The 22,651-nt window shown below is 38.4% G+C and overlaps 1 long non-coding RNA gene and 1 pseudogene across 1 annotated transcript; both read left to right on the forward strand.

Annotated features, from left to right (window-relative positions):
- The first annotated feature begins 919 nt into the window (after positions 1–919).
- Positions 920–3,274, forward strand: LOC133714207 (uncharacterized). Its single transcript, XR_009848491.1, has 4 exons — positions 920–1,757; positions 1,892–1,992; positions 3,032–3,094; positions 3,204–3,274. It is a non-coding gene; the product is annotated as an uncharacterized LOC133714207 (long non-coding RNA).
- A 314-nt stretch (positions 3,275–3,588) lies between these two features.
- Positions 3,589–20,424, forward strand: LOC133714206 (putative disease resistance protein At3g14460; annotated as a pseudogene).
- Positions 20,425–22,651: the final 2,227 nt, after the last annotated feature.

The following is a 22,651-nucleotide window of genomic DNA, read 5'->3' on the forward strand; positions in this document are numbered from 1 at the left end:
AATCTTTACAAGTCTTATGTGGGCTGGGTTTGTTCGATCCTAGTCGGTCGCAACGTAATTTAGCTCTGCGTGTTTCTCTCCATTCAGAAATGTATGAACAAATGCATTGCGAGATGTTTGTCACCAATAAAATCTGGTTGCTTCAGTCTTGAGGTGTAAAGTGAGTATTTTACCATCAAAATAAGGACATTTCCATAGCTCTTTTTTTTTTTGTTGCTTTTTTCTTTTTTTTTGGGTTTAGTAAAATAAGAAATTACAACAAAAAACATCTACTACAGCAAAGACCTAATTTATAAATTAAAAGCATTAGAGGTAGAAAGAGGAAGAGAATCGTTCCAAACTTGAGTATTTGAACTGTGTCTGCAATTGCTTCTGCCAAGAAGTTAGTCTCCCTATATGCTTAAAATCGACATTGTGGAGCTTATTTGCAAGAAATGTAATATCCTTGATGATTAGCTCGATTCAAGCTATCTGAAGCCATGAAGAATAGCAGCATGTAAACCCTGAGAGCTAGTGCCTCTGTTGTACGTAAGAGCATTTGACTGACTTGGATTTTTAGGAAGTAGCCAATATAAGATCTCCATTTCCATTTCGGAAAAATAAAAGCTCATGCACTCTGTTGATTCATTTTGACTAAGCCATCAAAGTTAAATTTAATATAACCTTGTCTAGGAGTATTTCATCTAATCTACTCAATGTATCGATATATTAATGTACATTTCACAATTCTGTCATTCAACTTGATATATAAACATTAGAGGTTTATTAAAAAAAAAAAAAAAACATTAGAGGTGTAATTAAAAAAAAAAAAAACTAAAAGTGATAGGTGAAATTGACAGTTAAAGGAAACGTTAGGGGGCAATATGCTATATTTCCCAAGGGGGGTATATAATAATTACCATGAACGATCCAGTAGAGTAGTACCCAAAAGCCGAATAGAAACGAAGAACCGACTCTCAAGATTACATAAATTTTACTCTCAGAAGTTACAGAGCTCTCTCTCTCAGAAACCCAAATTTTCCTAAACCCTAACCCCCGTCGCTCCCCAAAATCGTAGCTTCCCTACAAAACCCGCATTGCGAAACCCTAATTCGTCGTTCTCGTTGGCAATGACGAAGGTGTACGGAACAGGCGCGTACGATTTCAAGCGCCACCATGTTACCGAGTACCGGGTGGAGCTGAGCCACCAGCTCGGAGAGAAGCCTCCACCGAAGCCGGTGGAGGCTAAACCCGGTGCGGCGCTGCCGAGCTCGATAACGCTGTCGGAGATTGAGAGGGACCAGCTCACTATGATTGCCGCTGCCAATTGGTCCAAAGCCGGCGGGCAGGTGAAGAAGGCGTTCGACGCGGAGCTGGTGAAGAAGATTTACGAGACAATTACTGTGGAATAATGGAATATGTTGAGATTTATACCTATTGGAAGTCTTATGATTTTTCTTTGTTATAAAAGCTGGACCTTTCAGAATTTGTGTCATATTTCTTTTTTTCCTTTGTTTCTACATAAACATTGCTGTTGTTGCAGGTACTTGAGGCCACTTGTTGCTGATGTTGCTGTTGTTCCGAAATGCCACTTGAGTGCTTTGTATATACATGAAAAGGGGAAGCTCTTTACCCAACTCGTTGACTTGCTGCAGTTTTATGAAGGATTTGAGATTAATGATGATGTGGGGAAACAATTGACGGATGATGATGTGCTCCAATCTCATTATGATCGCGTACAATCTTTTCAGCTGCTTGCTTTTAAAAAGATTCCTAAGGTGTGTATATAAGCAGTCATAGAAAGAGACTCAATTTAAAAGAGTTCCTAAATTCGTAGAGGACATAGTTCCATGTTTTCTTTTATAGTATATTGTGCTTATGTCCTGAAGTTTCTTTCCCTTTGTTCTTGCAGTTGCAACAGCTTGCATTGGTTCAATTGACAACCGAAATGATCTCTGTGAAAGATTGTCTGTACTTTCCCCTGAAGAATTGAAGGATTTGGTTTGTTCCAAGGTATGTGGAAAATATTGATTCACCTTTTTAAGGTGCTGTTGTTTGAAACCTCTGTTTTTTTTTCCTTTCTTCTTTTTGTTTTTCTTTGTAGAACTGTATTCACTATCCAGCATTGGTACATATTTTGTGTTCTTAGCTTCTAATGAAAGTCAAGAAAGCAAACTTTAACTAATGAATTGAAGAAAACATTGAATAAAATACAGAGCATTGTATGAAAGTAAAACTGAGAACAGAGAGACGGGTGAGAGAAAAGGTGAAGCGGAAGTGATATGGTGGACCATGGACGTGGACGCGACTTAAGGGGTGGAGAAAAAGAGATAAAAACAAGGAGAGGAAGAGAGGGGTAGTTTGAGACACTGAGTTTGGTGAGATAGCTGAGTACCTAATACAATTAGCTGTCTTGCACGTCCATTCTAAGCATTATTTTTTTATTCGGTCTGCTTTTTGTTAATAATTAACAATATTTATATGCTTTAACATACATTCTTTATCTGAAATTAGATGTTTGATAATTAATGGGGCCATCAGCTATGTCTAGATATAGAAAGTATTGATTGAAAGTATTTGTTGGAGTATCTCGCTTTATTTTATTTTTTTTCAGAATATATTTGATAAATTTGGGTCTACACTATGTCGTCCACTCTCCACTAGACTCACATTTTTCCTTGTTAAAATTTCAGACTTAAGGTTTAAGGGATTTGAACCCAGAAATATCTCTTCTTTGTTAAGGAGTTAATCACCACTTTGTAATAAGCATGTTCAATTATATAAAAAGTAACAATAGAACTGGAGTTAGATTATTCTCTGTAGTCCATGCATTACAAGTGAGTAATTAATTCTATAAGAAAAGTAATAATAGAACTGGAGTTAGGTTGTTCTGTGTAGTCCATGCATTGTAAGTGATTAAGAAGAATGGTTCCATGTCATTTTGATTGTGTTTATTATCTGATTATACATGATGATACACTGTAGTTAATAGTTTATATTCTAGCAGCTCATTTCAACATTTTTTTTAACTCTTGCTGTACCAATTATGCAGGCATATGATAAAAGGGAAGAGTCAAGAAGCTTTCATTGCATTTAGAGAAGCATTGGAGTTCAAGTTTGTTCCTTCTCCATTAATAAAACTGTCAATCCTCTTTCTCCCCATATGCACGTCGCTCCGTCATTACTTCATTTTATTTATTGACATTTTCTATCCCTGGTGACAGATGAAACAGCTATCAACTGTGGGGAAACTACAGCCATGTTGCTTTAGATGTTGGCAATGTTGCTCAGGCAAGTGCTTTCTTCCAAAGAAGTGGCATATATATTTTCACATGTGATGCATGCTTGGTGGTCTGTGCAAGTCTTAGCTTTTCTGGGTGATCGCAATGGACACTGTATGAACTGCAAAAGAAAAAAGGCAAAAAAAAAAAACTTAAAAAAGATACAAGAAATATGAAAACGTGGTAGGTAGAAAGTAATCAAGCAAATCTTCATGTATAAGGTCCATAATGTCTAGATGCTGTTCACTGCTCAAGATCATCCTAAGCAGTCCATGCTATTCTTTCATCATTTCTAAGCTTTTTTTATTGTCGATTATTTCTTATAGGCTCTAGAAGCTCTAGGAAGGTGTTGGATCTTACTAATAATAAGAAATTGATGCTGAGTTATTGGAAAGAATTATGACAGAGGTGAAAAGCATGGCTTCACCTACTAATTCAGCAATGACTGATGATGAAGATAACTTCCTCGTTAGTGGGACGACTAATGCAGCATCTGAGGTGGGAAAATTTCGGGAAGCTGAGCACTTGGTAGAGTTCCTTGGAAAAGTTCTACAACAGGTGCATTTCACTTTTACTTATGCTTCTGTAACTCAAATATGTGTATACTTTTCTACTAAAAACAACGCAAACTATCTGGTATCAAGCAGTTGTAACAGTTGCACTAATTTATCATTTCCCAGCCTCTGTACACTGCTGCTTCTGTTCATTTATATTTTTTTAAATTTTATTTACAACTACTTTAGAAGCTTAGTTGTTAGGATTTCGGCAATTACTATTTTATATTCTGATTGATCCTGTTAGAGAAACTAAATCTTCTCCTAAGCTCTGTTGTGAATTTGGCTCGTTGATATGTCCAAGTTGATTAGGATTATCCTAATGGGTTTTGGAATAGGAACAGTTATTCCTATTGATTTAGACCTGGAAAGTAAGTTCTATTCTAGTTAGGAATAGAAAAGCTAGCTCTCTTTCCTTGTTCTAATAGTTTTAGGAATCCTAATGTGATATGTTTGTAACCAGCACCTATAATCTATAAATAGGGCTGCAGGGAGGTCACATAAGGTGTCCTCAGATCAGAGAAGAGATCAAAGAGAGATCTCAGAGAGTTCTCAGCTACATATAAACACAGGGGCAGGTAGAGCCAAGGGTGATAGAGAGATCTAGCAAAGGGGTTGGGGATTAGCATAGGGATTTCAATAAGTACTTGTAATCAAGTTGTTATTCTCCATAGTGCTAGTGATTCTCAAGAGAGATCACACAGAGAACGTAGGCAAAGTTTTTGTCGAACCTCTATAAAATTCTGTGTTCGTGTGTGCTGTGGTTTCCTTATGTTCTGACTGTGATATTTTGCATCATCATCCTATTATTGTTTGCACAGTCATAAGCCTATAAAGAGAAACAAGGTTCTGGGTAAAAGGTGCATATTTACTACAAAGTGGTATCAGAGCTTAGGCTCAAGGTGTTTTTGAGATGGCAGATGACAAGGCAGACACAGGCAGCAATGTGATGCCCATTATGTTGAATGGGAAGGATAACTTCACATTATGGCAGAGGAAGATGAAAAGTGTCCTGATTCTACAAGGTCTGTACGAGGCTATTCTCGGGATAGAGAATAAGGCAGCTGATATGGCAGACAAGGTTTGGCAGAAGATGGACAAGAAGGCAAAGAGCTTTATAGTGCTACATCTTGCTGATCATGTGTTGGTTCATGTATTGGCTAGTGCCGGTGAGAATATGAACAGCAAAGAGACCTGGGATTATCTCAAGAAGGTTTACGCGGGTAAGGTCCATATTGGTGAGAATATGGACAGCAGTAAGACATTGGACAATGTCAAAGAGGTTGACGCGGATAAACTCTTCTTGAAAGACGAACTCTATAGTCTTCGGATGGAAGAAGGCAGGGATCTGCAGGATCATCTGAATAAATTTCAGATTTGTGTTGCCAATTTATCAAAGGTGGATGTGAGGTATAAAGATGAGGAGAAAGCACTTATGCTGCTAAGATCTTTACCAGCTTCATTCGAGCACTTCATCACCAGACTCGTTTCCGGTAAGGATTCTCTCAAGTACGGTGAGATTACCGAAGCTATTCAATCTTATTTTAAGATGAGTAGGGAGACCGAAAGCTCTCAAGAAGGAGGCATTCATGTCAAGGGCAAGGAGACAGGTCAGTTGACGAGTAAGAAGGATAAATCTGGTAACAAGGGTACATCAAAATCCAAGGAAAAATACAAGAAAGGTTGCTTCAAATGTGGTGGTACCGACCACTTGAAAAGAAACTGCAGAGAAGGGAAGATGAGAGCAGAGGCGATGGCAGGGAGTTCAAACACAGCCAATGTAGTCATCAAACAAGATAAAGATGACGGTGAACTCCTTGTGGTAGCAGCCAGCTCCAATGCTTTCAGAAATTGGATTTTGGATACCGGTTGTACATTCCACATGTGTGCAATCCAAGAATGGTTTGACACATTTGAGGACAGTAGCAGTGGAGAGGTTTTTAGGGGAGATGACTCATCGTGTAGGATCCTAGGTATTGGATCAGTGAAAATCAGAATGCATGATGGAGTTGTTAGAACGCTGGAGAATGTCAGATATATTCCTAAGTTAAGGAAGAACTTGATATCTTTGGGTACTTTGGACAAGGCCGGATATAGGTATCGCTCTGAAGAGGGAAGACTCAAAGTTCTCAAGGGATCACTTGTTGTGATGAAGGGCGACATTCAACCTAACAACTTATACAAGCTTCAAGGGACTATAATAATAGGTGGAGTTGCAATGTCTACTGAGGTAAAAGACAAGACTGAGCTATGGCATCATCGCCTTGGGCACATGAGTCAAAGAGGAATGCAGGAACTCCACAAGAAAGGTGTGCTAGAAGGTATCAGTGTTTGCAAACTGAACTTTTGCAAGGATTGTATTCTTGGGAAGCAGAAGGTGGCATTCAAGTTAGCAAATTGTGAGAACAAAAGCAAAGGATTGCTGGATTATATTCACTTAGATGTATGGGGCCCGGCACTAGTAAGGTCTATGGGAGGCTTCAAGTACTTTGTCACTTTTCTAGATGATTTTTCGAGGAAGATTTGGGTCTACTTTATGAGGGAGAAATCCGAGGTTTTCACCAAGTTTAAGGAGTGGAAAACAGAAGTAGAAAATCTAACAGGCAGAAAAATCAAGTATTTGAGAAGTAACGGTGGCAGTGAATATAGAATGAAAAGGTTCTTACAATTTTGCAAGGATGAAGGAATCACGAGACACTTCACGGTGAAAGAGAATCTCCAACAAAACGGAGCTGCTAGAAGGATGAATAAAACTCTCTTGGAGAGAGAAAGAAGCATGCGGTTGCATGCAGGATTACCGGACACGTTTTGGACAGATGCAGTTAACCATGCGTGTTACTTGGTTAATCGGTCACCATCAAAAGTCTTGGACTTCAAGTGTGCAGAGGAGGTATGGTCTGGAGAACCAGTTGACTATTCTAACTTAAGGGTGTTTGGTAGCAGTGCATATGCTCATATTTCCAACAATGAGCAAACCAAACTCAGGCCAAAGTCACGCAAGTGCATATTTCTCGGTATCGAGAAAGGAGTAGAGGGCTACAAGTTATGGGATATTGTCAGCAAGAAAAGGGTTCTAAGTAGACATGTCATTTTTGATGAGGAGACAATGCCGTTCAATGAAGTCAAGACAAGTGAGGTGAAAAAGAAGACTGATGTTGTAGAGAAAGCAACCGAAGTTTAGACCGAAGTTCCTCTAACCAAAGGGATCATGGAAGAAACTCCAGCTCAGGTGGAGCAAATTGAGCAAGTGGAGTATGATAAAGGGGTTATCGAGGATGAAGTCTTAGAGCAACAACAACAGTCATTAATACAAGCTTAGGTGGAGCAATTAGCACTGCGAACCAACGACTCAGTTCGTCAGTCACTTGGGCAGGAGTTCCAAAGAAGCATAGCATTGGACGAGTATGCTCTAAGTTTGAGTCCAGGAGATCCAACCACGTATCAGGAAGCTATAGCAAATAATGTACGGGAAAGTTGGATAGAGCTATGTTAGAACAGATGAAGAAGTCCATACAAAAAGACTTGGTTCAGGAGTCGGTTCCTAAGCCCAAAGAAAGAAATCAGGTTGGCTGTAAGTGGGTTTATAGGAAAAAGGAAGGAATGCATGATAAGGAAGCCATGAGATTCAAAGCTCGGGTATTGGCCAAGGAGTACTCGCAGAAAGTAAAGGTCGGTTATGACCAAATCTCACCAGCGGATAGCTGCGTTTATTATCATGTGTTCAAGGATAGTATGGTTTTACTATTGCTATTTTATTTAGGTGACGTGTTGACTACATGTCAGGATATGTCTAGAATTTCGAAGTTAAAGGCACAACTAGGGAAGGAATTCGACATAGAGGATCTAAAAGCTGCACAACAGATCCTAGGAGTGAAGATACGGAGGGACAGAGAAGCGGGAAAAATATGGCTGTTATATGAACCCGTGTCTACTCCACCGGTAGCACACTTTGAGTTCAGTGTGCAAAGATCATCTACGAAGGAGTTAGATGAGATGATGAATGTATCTAATGCAAGAGTAGTGGGATGTCTTATATACGCTAGAATCTGCACAAGACCAGGTTTAGCTCAAGCATTGAGCATTGTGTCAAAGTATATGGTGAATCCGGGTAGACGGCACTGGCAAGCAGTGAAGTGGATTCTGTATTACTTGAGAGACACGAAGGAGCATGAATCGGTGTTTGAAAAACAACAAGAACAAACATGCATTGCTGGTCCTAAGGGTTCAGATTTGGCAGGAGACTTAGACAAGAGAAGACCTGCAACAAGTTATGTCTTTACTTGTGGTGAAGGTTTAGTGAGTTGTAGAGCAACTAAAGAATCAGCTACGACGTTGTCTACCACTGAAGTAGATTGCATGGCACTAACAGAAGCTTCCGCAGAAGCATTATGGCTTAATGGGTTATTGAGTGAGTTTGGAATTCAACAAGTTGTTGTGGTGAAGAATGGGGTCATCAATTTGACAAGGAATCAAGTGTTTCAAGCAGAGACGAAACACGTTGATGTTCGTAGTCATCGCAGCGAAGGTTGGGTCAACTCAAGGAAGATAACAATTGAGAAAGTTCATTCAAGGGAGAATGTCTCAGATTGTTTGACCAGGACCATTGCCATGGAGGAGTTCAAGTGTTACTTGAACCTGCTCATTCTTACAGCATGTTGAGATTGAGGTGGAGCACCTCCTCACTAGAGGTGTGTTGAGGCAAGAAGAGTCTTGCCAAGGTGAAGGTTCTTGAAGGTTTCAGGATTACTTCGAGAAGTACAAGATATCCTGGAGGTTGCAGCAATCAGTTTGGTATCAACTCACCAAGGTGGAGATTGTTGTGAATTTGGCTCGTTGATATGTCCAAGTTGATTAGGATTATCCTAATGGGTTTTGGAATAGGAACAGTTATTCCTATTGATTTAGACCTGGAAAGTAAGTTCTATTCTAGTTAGAAATAGAAAAGCTAGCTCTCTTTCCTTGTTCTAATAGTTTTAGGAATCCTAATGTGATATGTTTGTAACCAGCACCTATAATCTATAAATAGGGCTGCAGGGAGGTCACATAAGGTGTCCTCAGATCAGAGAAGAGATCAAAGAGAGATCTCAGAGAGTTCTCAGCTACATATAAACACAGGGGCAGGTAGAGCCAAGGGTGATAGAGAGATCTAGCAAAGGGGTTGGGGATTAGCATAGGGATTTCAATAAGTACTTGTAATCAAGTTGTTATTCTCCATAGTGCTAGTGATTCTCAAGAGAGATCACACAGAGGACGTAGGCAAAGTTTTTGTCGAACCTCTATAAAATTCTGTGTTCGTGTGTGCTGTGGTTTCCTTATGTTCTGACTGTGATATTTTGCATCATCATCCTATTATTGTTTGCACAGTCATAAGCCTATAAAGAGAAACAAGGTTCTGGGTAAAAGGTGCATATTTACTACAAGCTCCAGCCATATGGTTCTCCTCCATTGAATACATGGGCTGTTTGATACTGCTATAATTGCATATCAGTTTTGATTATAGCTGTAAATAGAGTTTAATGGTTGCATTGTAACTGCAGTACCTTACTGCTATACATGTGTGTTTGTAAACATCAATACATGAAAATATTACTTTCTACATGGTATCAGTAGTTTAGGTTCTCACCTTATTGATCCTCTTTCATCTGTTATCTGTCCTTGTCTGCCCCCCTCCTCTTCCATGGCTTCCATGGCTGCCACCAACTCTTCCTCCAATCCTTCACCAAACACCTCCAATTTTATCAAACTTACAGAATCCAACTACTTGGTTTCCCCTGATATATGGGTTCTCTGCATAACTAAAGGGTCGAACGTGAAGATTCAACTAGGAGGTTTCAATTAATGAGATTTCATCTCAAGATCTGCTCGGATTTCAAGACAATCTTGTTCATTTACTACTATTAAGTTCAACTTTTTTTCTTTTGTTAAAATGAAAAGCGACTATGGTATTATTTCTTGTATATGAATCCTAAATATCTGGTGTGTGTGTGTGTGTGTATCACCATTTCTTATCACACAGTGTCTATTGTGTTTTTTTTTTTTTTTTTCTCTTCCTTTGTTGAATGAGATGGGGCAATCAAATAGTTTTGAACATTTGTGCAAGATCTATTTTCACAGCTTTTTCAATGAGCTTTTGTACAATAGAAAAAAGTAGTGGTTGGCTAGTTGCATGTTGTCAAAATAAACTTAAAAGGGAAGAATACGTATTTTGATTTCGAAGCAAACGGGTGCAAATATTAAAGCACTACCACAAGTTTTCCAACTTTTCCCTCAAATATGTCCTAACACACGGGGCCCTAAATTTAAGCTAATCTGGAGTTATAAATGATGGTCTCGTAGTTTTAGCTATTTCGAAATCTGGAGTTATAAATGATGTCCTAACACACCGGGCCCTATGTTTAAGCTAATCTGATATTTATCTAATGTGACTTTTATTGTCATTGCTAGGGAGTCGCTTGAACAAAATGTTGAAGTTCAAACTTTGGTGTACAAGCAACTATATGACGCTTAGCCATATGATGGCAGGAAAGCTGAAGCCAACTGTTATGCAACAATCAGTATTTGGGGGCCTTCTTCTGGATATATCACAAGTTCTGAAGTTCATAGTGGTATGGACAATATAAGCTTCTTCTTCCCAAATGTGAAAAAACTATTTCACTCACTGCAGCGAACCAGTACCAATTTAATTTCTTTATATCTCGCATGTAGAGCTAATGAACTTTAATATTTCCATATTATGCTGGACATAAATGATCTTTCTGTTAGTTACTAATAAAAAATCACAGTTTTTTCACTGAAGAAGTTCTGTTAAATCACCAGATCAAATTGGATAATTCATTTCTGACTTATTATAATATGTTGCTATGGTTGATTTCCTGTCATACAATGATCTTTACAAAATTCTATGAAATTTAAAAGACATGTATGGAATATGACAAATGAAGGGGATTTTAGTAGATCAAAATGGCTGGTGTTCATGTTCTGAGCTGTCTCTTCTCCGAGAACTGATATGTGAACGCTTCCATATTTCATATTTAATTACTTTTCACTAAGAAGAAACATGGTCTGACTCTGCTTGATAGCTTGTTCAGGAGGATCTAGTTAAGGTCAATGCGAAAGATTCTATTCCATTTCCCCATTTCAAGTCGATGCAAAGTTTTTTCTTTACAGAAAAAAAAAGTAATAATTTCAGTTTCATTAGTCTTTTCACTATTGTCGATGATAGCCCATCCTTCCTTTTACCTGCTTCCAGCATTCGCTGACTATAGATTTGACACTATATGTAGTCATAAGTTTGAAAATTGATCATAGAGAACCTACAATATTTATTTAGTTATTAATTTTCTTTTTACATGTTCTGTTGCATAATAGACTACGACACTGCATCTTTCCAGGTTACTTTGCTGTAAAGCAGGTTGACCAGTTATAGGCTGATATAATGCAGTTATAATAGATTTACTGATTTCATGATGATTTAGTAATTTCAATAGGATTGAATATGAATATGAGTTATATAAGCTTTCGGAACACGTACATGTATGGAATAAGAGGGAGGAGGATAGATGGTATTCCTGGTAAAAAAGAAAAAGAAAAAAAGAAGGGCTAATGCATTTGCATAGACCTAACATTTGATGTCCTGAATTACATTTTCAATAGTTGGTATGCATACTTGTTCCCATTTCTATCTATCCAAATCTTGAAAGAAACCTGAAAGGTATTTTTCCTTTGCATGAAGTGTATGCAGTCTACAATATGCTGCCCGTACGTATGTAATTCATTACACAAAGCTGGCACTTTCTTGTCTGAACCTTTTGAAGCAAGCAATCGTTCCTAATTTTTTTTGCACTTAGTCACATCTGGCACCTCCTATGGAGTGCATTTCTCATGTCTTTTACCTTTACTTGATGGCCGGGCAGTCAATTTTTTTTGTTGGTCAGGATTTGCATGCATTCTCCATTAGCTGTTTTTTTTATTTTTTTATTTTCTTGACAGATAATAGGGGCAACAACTACTAGTACACGTTTTGGAAAGCTGTTAGGAATGGAAAGCTCAAGAATATTTGTCTTCCCTTCTCGTTCTGGTTTGATTTCAAGGTACTGTTCACTTATTCTAATTCTGCTGTACTCAGTGTACTTGAAATGGATTCCCTTATTAATCATAACAGATGAATGTGATTCAATATTGTGATTTATTCTTTTCTACTTTTTTGATCCTTTTGCAGTTGATTAGAGTAGTGCCTGAACAGAAGATTGTCACTATTTTCAGAATATGGTGGCGTTTTGCTTGATCTTGATACAAAGTTCATCTTCATGTATCATTTAATCTTTTTATTTCTGTTGTAAAGAAATATTACTTGGTTCATGTAGAAACATATATCCGGTATTGAGACTTGATCTGGACTCCAACCGGTCTCTGTCCCCTTGGGGCTTGGGCTACAGATAAGATAGAATTAATCTGCACGCCCTTATTAATAAAAAAGAAAAACCTGATTTCAGAATTCCCTTATCTTCAAACTCATCGAATTTAGGTGGATGGGTTTTGTGTCGGGTGTCATTTTCCATTCCATTGAATTGTGCATATATTGGCCAAAAAGAAAAGAGTGGAAAGGTCGCAAGGGACATGCTGAAGCTGAAGCTTCACCGAAGAAACTTGGACGTTGCCTTGCGCTGTCGAACATATGTGGCCCACATGCTTCTTATCCCCAGCTAATCACTTTCACTTTGTCCTTCAACTTCATAATAATTCTGCAAAGATTTCTCTTTGCTTCATTGGCTTTGCTGCTTTCTTCTCTATTCTCTTTCCTCCTCTTTACAACTAAAGTTGTACTTCCTTTCAACAAAAGCATGGCAGTGGGAGAGATCTTTCTTGCGGCATTCCTTCAGTTGCTGCTGGAGAGGTTAACGCCTCAGGAGATCCTGGGCTACTTTGGAAGCTTGGGAGGAGCTGGCAAAAAGCTGCAGAAATGGAGAGAGACACTTTCCGCAGTTGCAGCCGTGCTTTACGATGCGGAGGAGAAGCAGCTGACGAACAAGGCAGTGGATTTGTGGCTGAATGACCTCAAACACTTGGCCTCTGATATGGACGATCTACTCGACACCTTTTCCACTGAGATGTTAGCACGCAAGCAGCTCAAGCTTCACCAAACTGGCACAAGCAAGGTACGAGGCTTCTTTACCAAAGTTCCTCACAAAGTTAAATTCAACTTCAATATGAACTCTGAAATAGACGACATTGCTAAACGCTTGCAAGACATATTTGACCGGAAAGAGAAACTCGGTTTGAAATATATTGAGCATACCCCTACTTCAACATCATCATCGCACAGGACACCAAGTTCATATGTGTTGGATGGATCTGTGGTTGGGAGAGATGAAGACGCAGGAAAGATTGTGGAATTGTTGTCCAGAAATGCTGATCCTTCTTCTCCCACAAATTATCAAGTTGTTGCCATTGTTGGTATGGGTGGACTCGGCAAAACAACGCTTGCGGGACGAGTCTTCAATGATGTAGTTGCAATGAAACAGTTTGATCCCAAGGTCTGGGTTTCAGTATCCGATAACTTTGATCTTCAAACGGTGACGAGAGCTATTTTTAAGGAAGTTACATCTCGGTCTTGTGATATGGATGAGTTCAGTCGACTTCAAGATAATCTGAGCAAGGCGATCGATGGTAAAAGGTTTTTGATTGTTTTAGATGATGTCTGGAGCACATGTGATTATGATTCATGGACAAAACTGCAAGCTCCCCTCCGTGGCGGAGCCAAGGGAAGTAAGGTAATGGTCACAACACGTGACGAAAAAGTTGCAATATTGATGGGAGCCCCAGCCGGTGATGTTTATCATTTAAAGACTCTATCAGATGAAAGTTGTTTGCCAAGTATTTGAGCAGCATGTTGGCAATGACAGGCCACCGAATTTTGAGTTGCTTAAGGAGAAAATTGTTACGAATTGCAATGGATTGCCATTGGCTGCAAAAACTCTTGGTGGTGTTTTACGTTGTGAAGAAACTGGCAAGTGGGAGGAAATACTGAATGACAAATTATGGAGTATGTCAGATAGGAGTAAGATACTCCCAGTACTGAGATTGAGTTATCATTATCTCCCTTCACCTTTGAAGAGGTGCTTTGCCTATTGCTCAATACTTCCCAATGACTATGAATTTGGGAAAACCCAATTAATCCTTCTGTGGATGGCAGAGGGTTTTCTTGAGCAACCAAAAGGGACTAAAGCAATGGAAGATATCGGTGACGAATATTTTGGGGAGCTATTGTCTCGGTCATTATTTCAAAACTCGGGCAAAAACAGTTTGTGCTTTGTAATGCATGACCTTGTTGGTGATTTGGCACGATGGGCTGCTGGAGACACATTTTGCAGATTGGAGGATAAACCGCATGGTAGATGTTCTCCAAACACTCGTCATCTGAGTTACATTTCTGCTAAGTTTGATGGGGAAAAAAGATTTGAGACATTTTCTGAAGCAAAAGGCTTGCGGACTTTCCTACCACTTCCCGTTTCCGGTGGTTATGAAAATTATCTGACTCGTTATGCTACTTCTGATTTATTGCCACAATTGAAATACTTGCGGGTGCTCTCCTTCAATGGCTATAAACTGACCGAGGTGCCAAATTCCGTAGGTAAGTTGAGACATCTACGGTACCTTGATCTTTCTCACACATTAATAACGTGTTTGCCTGAGTCAACATGCATGCTTTACAACTTACAGACGTTAATATTAGAGAATTGTTCAAAATTGAAGACACTACCTTCAAACATGAGCAATTTATCTAATTTACGTCATCTCAACAATTCAAACATGCCTTCATTGGAAGAAATGCCTCCCAAAGTAAGTCGGTTGACTCATCTGCGAACTTTGCCTAATTTTGTGGTGGGGAAAGGTAGTGCATCAGGGATTGGAGAGATACAGTCATTGCATCTTCGTGGGACCTTGAGTGTTGGAAGATTGGAAAATGTGATTGATGTTGGGGATGCGAAGACGGCTCAAATAATGAACAAGGAAGGGCTGGAAATCTTGCAATTGGAATGGAGCGGCACAAGCGAGAAGGAGTTGGAGGTGCTGTGCAGTTTAGAACCTCATAAAAAGCTTAAGGAGCTGACCATCAAGGGCTACAATGGTTTCGAATTTTCAAAATGGATTGGACATCCTTCATTCTCTGATATGACGTCTGTGAAATTGGAGAATTGTAAAAACTGTCGATTCTTACCTCCTCTTGGCCAATTACCTTTTCTGAAAAATCTTCAGATACAAGGACTGGTCAATGTTGAAAGTGTGGGTGCTGAGTTTTATGGAGAGTGCAGCTTGCCTTTTCCAGTGTTGGAATGCATGACGTTCATGGATATGCAAAATTGGAAGGAGTGGCTTCCTTGCAAAAGAGATGAAGAAATTCGAGTTTTCCCATGCATGGAAAAGCTTTCCATCCTTGGTTGCCCCAAATTGAAAGATTTGTTGCCCAAGAGCATGGATTCATTATCAGAGCTGTATATTGCTGCATGTGAAGAGTTAGTGGTTTCAATTGCCAATTATAAACATCTTCGTGGGCTGTACATCTGCGGTTGTAAAAGGGTGGTGCACAGAAGTGGAGTTAAGTTTGAGTCACTGGAGGATATGAGGCTTTATAATATTTCAGAGTTCAGACTCGAAATAGACGGGTTCATCAGAGGATTGCCAAAGCTTCAAAAATTGTGGATTACTGATTGTGAAGAGTTGACATGTTTATGGGAGAATGAGGATAGATGGCTGCAACGTGGGATTTCTAATATTATTGGAGGCAACATGTCTGACCCCCCCTCTCACTTTATTCAAGAGCTAAGAGCACTCAAGGAACTTGTGCTAACTGGATGCTCAAATCTAATTTCTTTTCCAGAAGCTAGTTGGCCACCTTGTCTTGAAAATGTAAAGATGGAGTCGTGTAATTCTTTGACATATTTCGTAAGGTATCAAGTACCGCCAAGCATAAGAAGAATAGAGATAGAAAAATGTCAAAATTTGAAACTACTAGTGAAGGATATTGCTGGGGAGCTAGAGGGTTGTAATATGGAGTGGTTGGAGATAAAAGAGTGTGCATCTTTGACATCCTTATCAGGCAAAGGAGGCCGACTACCCAGAACCCTCAAATTTCTTAGAATAAGTGACTGTGAACGATTGGAGTCAATAATCAAAACATTCCACGAGGACACTTGTCTTGAAGCTCTTACGATAGAGAGGTGTGCAAATCTCAAATCCTTACCAGAGGGGCTATGCCATCTCTCCGCTCTTCGCATGTTATGGATAGAGGAATGTGGAAGTCTCGTTTCCTTCCCAACAGGAGGCTTGCCATCCAACCTGGCATGCTTGTCTATCTCCATTTGTGTTCAATTGGAAGCCCTCCCCAGAGGCATGGACAACCTCAGCTCTCTTCAGATTTTGATATTGCGATGCTGTGGAGGTTTGGCATCCATTCTAGAAGAGGGTTTCCCGCCCAACCTAATTAATCTGGAAATTGGCCCTCTCTCAGAGTGGGGGCTTCACCACTTGGACAGACTCACCTCTCTTGAAACCTTTTCTATCTACTGTGTAGATCCAGATCTGGTGTCCTTTCCGCTGCTCCCTAAATCTCTAGTTAAACTCACCATTGCAGGCTTCCCAAATCTGCAGCGCCTGTCATCATCTCTTCAATCACTCACCTCTCTTGAATCCCTTGACATTCTTGGATGCCCAAAGCTAGCATCTATTATTCCAGAAAAAGAGGATCATCTGCCTCCTTCACTTACACAGCTTCGCATCCAGGACGGCTGTCCGCTGCTCACAAAGAAATACCAACCAGGTAAAGCACGACACTGGCCCAAACAAATTGCCCACATCCCTTACGTTTATGTTGGAGGCTGCGATGACGAAGCCGAAGCCGACCGCCGGGCATAGATATCAAGTACGTCAACTTTTACCTATTTTCCGATTTCATTGTATCTCATTGTACTTGCACTGATTGCCAATTGAAGACCTTGAACCCTAACACTATGACGCGGCTAAGTTCTCTGCTCATGCTTCATCTGTTAAGTTTCTGTTTGTGAATGTTTTGCAGACTATAGAGCCGCAAGAAGTACAAGAGTTGAGCAATGGACCAGCTCAAGAGTCTTGATCCACGCACCCTTCTAATTCTGGTTTTAAGGTACTGGCTCATACCACTTCAAAAATCTCTTCCCTTACACCGAGCTGGCACTTTCTTGCCTTGGAGCTTCGAGGCCTCTGGTGGCCTGGCTGGATGTCAACCCTTACTGGCTAAGCGATCCGATCAATCTTATCTATGAATTGCTCATGAATCTTGTTTTGCATTTTCCAGGGCAGCAGCAAGTAAAAGGTGGAGAAAGTTGTTTGCAATGAGAGCACCTCAAGAATCTTGATCTGCCCTTCTAGTTCTGGTTCAAGGTATTGTCCACTTAAGTAATTCCAATTACGGTGCGTTGATATGCATTCTGTTTGATATATGCTTCAGTTACGAGTAATGTGAACAATAAATTTGTTGTATGTGGGACTGAATTAATCTAGTATGACGGATAACCTTTCTCCATTAACTTTTGTCTTTCAAGTCTCTGTAGTGTTATAGTCACATTCCTTACTAGATTTTTCTGTTTTAGGTAAATCAAACAAATCTGACAAATATTAAAAAGTATATAAAGCACTACACTAATTTTTCTGTTGACGTATCTTTTATATTGGAAAATTGTTTCTGAAAATTTTGTTTGATAGGGCAACCTTTCCCAACAAATACTGTTGAAATTTCACATGCTTGCTGCAGAAGAGCATGCATGATTGGTCCTCTCCATATGAAATTCATATACATATTTTGATCTGGCTTTAGAGCAATTGTACACGAGGAGCATAAATTCATCGAACGTTTTTAACTAGTTAGATAGACAACACTGTACATATACTGTATACAAATAGTAATTACTTCTTTTATCAGGTTAGAAGCTCAGGCATTTCTTTTCTATATGCTGCAGATTGCCAGTCAAGATTATGATAGCCAATGAGGTATTTAAGCATGCCGCTACCATTTCAGGGTGTTGAACTTCTGGTAAGAATAAAGTGACTCCGCATAAAACTGGAGTTTTGAAGCTTGTTGTGGGATTTTGCATGCGTGTTGAAGGTCAGCTTCTTCGAGCGCGGTTGTGGGAACAGAGCAGGCTTCAGAACTAAAGGAGCAAATTTTTTGGTAAAATCAATCTTCTATTATTTCTTTTCTTTTCAGTGACAAATAGAGTGAAATTGAGATTGAGTGTACTTTTTGTGTATTTGGTGTTCTCTGCTGGAGAACAAGAAGATAAAGAGATATCGTTGTAATATTCATATGCAGTTTGTTTTTTTTTTCCTTTCCAACTTGAATTTGTGTAGGCGTGTGTGTGTGTGTGTTTTTTTTTTTCTTTAATTGTTTTGCATTTGATGGATTGTGATGTATATTCTAGATGTATGTCTCTAAGTTACTCAAATATGGGCAGAGGAATGCACACCAAACAAACTACAACCTTTGGACTTTTAAAAATAGTGTATTAGCATCTAAATTCTATACTCTAGATCCCTATCTCCTTCTGAACAGTAGAATCCTTAGGAACAGTGTTCTTACTGTTTATATTTTATTTTAGTTTTTGAAAAGGAAAAGAAAATAATTGAACTCTTACTTATGAACTGGCTAGTCAAACTTAGGCATACCGCACCTTCTGTTTATTGCCAGGATCGATCCACTGTCTATTTTCAACTTATTGGATGTTTTTAAGATGTCTAGGAAACAGCTGCCTGTATAAGGATGAGAAAGCCATTAGGCAATGGACCACCTCGAGATGTGGTTTCTCTATTTTAAGGCTACAGTGCACTGTGTTATTCCGGTAGCCAATCTCTCTTCTTGTACTCATCCAACAAAAATTATACGCACTAATTAACACTGTTTTAGTCATCATTATCATCAATACAAACTTATATAGACTTCACATGCAAATCCAAAGCTAACTTTTCCTTTCTTATTATTCTTAAGATGGTCTGTTGCATACGAAAACCGGGTGCTGGAGCTGTCAGGGCCACTGGAACTCTTAAAGGGCGTTAGAGCAGAAGAATTTATGTGCAGTTGTTCAGGTTCCTTACTAGTTTCCTTTTTCTGTTGTATCATATAAATAACATATGTTTCTGAAATTTTGGACGGCTTACGTCAAATAAGTGATGTGGAAAATATCACTTCATTACCGCAGGAAAGCATGATACTATCAGCTTCTTAGCCGTATTTATAATTACTCGGTCAAAAAATGCTATTCAATACAGAAAAGCCAAAGAATGTATGTGCAACTGTTCAAGAGCCGAGGCACAAGAGGGTCATGCTAGCATAAAATCATCGACTGCCGGTAAGTCACATATTCTGTCATTTTTGTTTACAGTAGCAATAGTACCATTGTCACAGTAGAATATCAAGACCTCAGTCATCTGTACATCTGTTTTTACCTATTGGTGTGTCTATCCGAGTCTTAAAACAACCCTGAAAGGTCCTTTGTCCTTATGTAACATGGAGTCGAGAGAAATGTACATATTGCAGTCCACAAAATGCTTTGCAAAACTCCTTTTCTACACTGAGCTGATTCTTTGTTGTAAGAAAAAGTTTAAAGCCAATCAATTTATTGAGATGTTCTGTTTTTCTTTATTAATCAGAAGTTCAGAACTGAGTACTTCTGCATTTCTTTTTGTGCTTTGTGTGTGGTTTATGACGTGCCTAGTGAGGTACTTTACTGAAGATACGACAGATGTTTTATTTAATCACAAATTGTTTATCTTTTCATAGACAAAAGCTGCTTAACCATAGTTCATGTCTATGTATAGTAGTTAGTGTGAGAGATTGCTTCCGTTGTCAAGATTACTTTACCTAAACATATGCAGGATTTTTCTTTAAAAATAAAAATATTACTAAGAACAGTAATATCGCTCATATACTAACCTGGCACTCATATCAGGAGAAAATAAAAAAAATAAAAAAAAATAAAAACTAACTTGGCCACTCTGTTTGAGTCAAAGTATCATTGACCAATCATCAGAGAATTCACATGCGAACCTAAGTTTGGCCTTTACTTTCCCCACTTCCAGTGAATAATGTGAAATTCTTACTGCAGGAGAGCAACGCCTGAATACATCTTTGGCTGTGTTTTATAGTATCAGGCACTAACGGGGGAGCATAACATCACAGACTCTGATATGTCACCCAGCATGTTTGGTGTTTATAAAGATACTGATATAATTTCTCAGTGTGTTCTTGCAAGTCTTCGTGCTCCTTATCAGTTGTATGTTTAATTGAGAGTAAAAATAGAATAGAAAGGAGTTGACGACTTTGGCGCTACGGTGACGTTCTGACTGAATTGTGCAAGGTTGTCATTGTACCATCAATAATGGATTCAATTTTGTGTTCTCTCCGTCTCTGTGGGTCTGATCCAGTTTTATTTTGGCGGGTTTCTCTCTTTATGATGCAAAACAAGTCGGCTAGCATTAGGCTAGACCGGTTGTTCAATTCTCCATCAATGTAACCAAAATAGAATAATATATTGATCAAGCTTTGCTTTTAGTATTTTAATTCTCTGTCATCGTTATGTTTGCTTCTTTGTTTTATATCCAATTTCTATGCAAATCTTTACGAGTCTTACGTCAGCTCGGTTGGTTTGCTCATCAGTTTGATCCTAGTCGGTCACAACATAATTTAACTCTGCGTATTTCTCTCCATTCAGAAATGTATGAACAACTGCATTGTGAGATGTTTGTCACCAATAAAATCTGGTTGCTCTATCATTCTTGAGGTGTAAAGTGAGTGTTTTACCATCAAAATAAGGACCTTTCCATAGCTTTTTTCTTTTTTCTTTTTTCCCGGCTTAATAAAAGATGAAATTACAACAAAACACTTCTACTACAGCTAAGACTTGATTTATCAAAATTAAAAGCATTTAGCAATTCTGGTAACAATGGTGCTGGGGGTGTGCTTAGAGATCAGAATGGAACTTGGATAAAAGGTTTTTCTTCATACACGGGATATGGCAAAGTCATTGAGGCTGAGGCTTGGGGGATGCTTCTTGGTTTGCAGATGGCATATCAATTGAATATTCTTAAAATTATAGTTGAATGCGATGCAAAATTACTTGTTCAGTTGATGAACAATGGTGTAGATAATCTTTATCCTCGTAAGAGTGTTATCAGTAGCTACCTACAAATGAAAGTTGGATTTGAAGAATGTATTGTGGCTTATGTGTATCGAGAAGTTAACATGGTTGCAGATGTGCTATCTAAGTGTAGTTTGGACACTAACACAGGCACTATCTACATGGAGCAACCTCCTCCTCAAGTTATCAATGCTTTAACTTTGAGTTAGTGTTCTTGTTTTTGGGTATTTTTAGGCCCCATCTTACCAAAAAAAAAAAAATGAAAAGCATTTAGGGGTGCGGCTATTGTCACCCTACAATTTTCTCAGTTCACCCTACAGACATTTGAATTATTGAAAGACTATATTACCCAACTGCAAAATGACTAATAAGTACACTAATTTTCTAAAATACAAATCAGTAGGGGAAATGAAATACATAACTAACTAATTACATACAAAAACTACTTAATTTCTCATTGGATAACATCAATCTTCATCTTCTCCACCCAAATTGAAATTTATTACTATTTTTTTGTCTTTTTGTTGCCTCATCAACATTAATTCGTTATTTAGTTCACAAAACTATTAGTGTTAATTTCATCAAAATCTTTGCAATACCCTTTGTGAACACTGGAAATATAAATTTAAAACACGAAAACAAAAAAAAATCAATCTCTTCTTCATTGCTCATAGTTGTTAACTTACTAATTTTTGACATGGATTGAAATAGACAAACTTTGAAACTGAAAGAAAAAATAAAAAAAATGGAAGTAAATCAGATTATGATTTCATTAGGAAACTCTAATATATTTTAGTTTTTTTATTGGTATAAATTAAATGAGAGATTTTCATTAATTTATTTATTTAGATATTTCATATAAGGATATTTCTGGAAATAGAAATGGGTTAGATAAGTAAATTTAATAATCCAAATTAATTTGTAGGGTGTAATGAGCATGTAGGGTGAACAAAGAAAATGATAGGGTGGCAATAGCCGCACCCAGCATTTAGAGGTAGAATGAGGAAGAGAATTGTTTCGAACTTGAGTATTTGAACTGGTGTTAGCTCTGTGGTTAGAGCACCCACTACCTATGTACGAAGTCATGGGTTTGAGTCACCATGAGGGCAGGAGTGAAACCCTTTGATCCTCTTTTCTTATAAATTAAAATAAAATAAAAAAACTGTGTCAGCAATTGCATCTAATAAGACGTTGGTCTCCCTCTTGATATGCTTAAAATTGACATTGTGGAGCTGATTTGCAAGAAATGTAATATCCTTGCTAATTAGCTCGATTCGTCAAGTAGGAGTAATGAAACCCGGTATAGTATATAATAACATCTTCGAATCGCCTTCCACTTCAAGCTATTTGAAACCATGAAGAACAGTAGCCAATATAGGATCTCCATTTTCATTTCGGAAAAATACAACCTTTTGCACTCTGTTGATTCATTTTGACTAAGCCATCAAAGTTAAATTTAATACTTTGAAAGATTCTTATATTGGGCAAACGTACCATATGACGGTGGAGCAGCCCAATCAAAATTCAGAAAAATTTAAATGTGTTTCGAAACTATCCTTACTTACTAAAATAAAATACCAAAAACACCAATTGCATGTTTAATGATTGTGCAGCCCTACAAACCACGTGGTACGTTTGCTCTATGTAAAAATTTCTCTAATGTAAATGAATC

Source organism: Rosa rugosa, chromosome 6 (assembly GCF_958449725.1).
Source record: "Rosa rugosa chromosome 6, drRosRugo1.1, whole genome shotgun sequence".
NCBI classification, from domain to species: domain Eukaryota; kingdom Viridiplantae; phylum Streptophyta; class Magnoliopsida; order Rosales; family Rosaceae; genus Rosa; species Rosa rugosa.